We start from the raw sequence: 1834 nt of genomic DNA, 5'->3' as shown, positions 1-1834 counted from the left end.
TTTTTCGCCCCTTTTTTTTGGTGTGGCGCACCTGCCTCGCTAGACATGTCAGCCTGGAGGGAAAAAAAGGAGAGAGAGGGGGGGGGGGGTGGAGGGGGAGAGAAGAGCGAGAGAGAATGGGAGCGAGGGGAGAGAACGAGACGGAGAGAATGAGCGAGTAAATGGGTGAGACACGAGAGACTCTTGTCCGGGTTAACGATTTAAGATACAAACGTTTGACTTAGTGAGTGTGTGATATTCGCTAATTAGCACTTGCTGAGTGAGACGTCACATCTTGTCAGATCTCCACTCTGCAGCGTCATTATCACCAATTAATCATTAATCAATCACTGACGAGCAGCATTAGTATGTACTGGAGCATCACTGGCAGCTTCTCTAGTGTGTGTGTTTGTGTGTTTGTGTGTGTGTGTGTGTGTGTGTCCCTGACCTCACAATTCTGCCCTAAGCCCAACTAACCCATCTCGGTCATTGACAGAGACTCGAGGGCGCTTCATTCCGCAACGTGCGATATGACGTCATCAAGTCTCCATCGCTCTTGTGACAGCAGACGCTTGCGTGGTGATGTGATTTAGCCACGCCCACTCGGTTTGTGTGTGTGTGCGCGCGCGCGCGCATAAGGCTCATGTGTGCTGTGTTGTCAAGTGATGGTAACATAACAGCATTGGGGGGGGGGGGGGTCCCGGTGACGTAATGGTTTGATCCGTTGCCTACCAACACACGGGGATCGCCGGTTCAAATCCCCGCGTTACCTCCGGCTTGGTCGGGCGTCCCTACAGACACAATGGGCCGTGTCTACGGGTGAGAAGCCGGGTGTGACTATGTGTCCTGGACGCTGCACTAGCGCCTCCTCTGGTCGGTCGGGGCGCCTCCCACGCGCTACGTCACCCCTGGTGAAACCCCTCACTGTCAGGTGAAAAGAAGCGGCTGGCGACTCCACATGTATCGAAGGAGGCACGTGGTAGTCTGCAGCCCTCCCCGGGTCACCAGAGGGAATTCTCGGATGAGAGGGGTAATTGGACGGGTACAATTGGGGGGCAAAAGGGAGGGGTACATAAAGTTAAAAATAGCATTATAGGAAAGGGCACTTTTCCACTTTCAAACCAGACTGTGGATCCACAGATCAGGTCAGACGCAAAACATTCTCTCAACACTTCCAAAAAAAAAAAGGGTACTTATTGTTGTGCGGGTGGGAGGGGGCAAATGACCCAGGGGCCCAAAATACAGTCTCCACCAATGCAGGGGCCCCTTCTATGGAGACCAGTATTGCGGAAGGAGTTGTTTGCTATATCACAGCGTAGCCGTGTGACAGCTGATGGGTGGGGCGTTGGTTTTGGGGGTGGGGGCGTGTAATCGAACTCTCCTGACCAGCATTTCCGTGGCATTACACGCTATGACATCACTGTAGTTGGAGCCACGCTACAGCGACACCTGTGGGGGATTTACATGTGATAAATCCCAACTTCAACATGCCGTGAGACCACGATTACGACGTCGACTTAAAGTCACGCTGCAATCGTTAGATCATGGAGATTATCACCGTCAGAATTATAATATAATAATTATATTAGATAATTATATATATTGTCATATAATATATATTATTGTTATTTAATTTAGTTATTAATTACGATCATTAATTATTATTAATATTATATATGACTATAATTATTATTAATTGTTATTATTAATTATTAGTATTGCATATCATGTGATTATTATTATAAAATATATAAAACAATATATTAATATTGCTATTAATTTAATTATTAATTATTATCATCAATTATTATTAATATTATACATTACATATGACTAGAATTATATAATATTATTT

Source organism: Lampris incognitus, chromosome 21 (genome assembly GCF_029633865.1).
Source record: "Lampris incognitus isolate fLamInc1 chromosome 21, fLamInc1.hap2, whole genome shotgun sequence".
Lineage (NCBI taxonomy): Eukaryota > Metazoa > Chordata > Actinopteri > Lampriformes > Lampridae > Lampris > Lampris incognitus.
The sequence above is the reverse complement of the archived record's forward strand: the minus strand, read 5'-3'. Positions refer to the sequence as shown.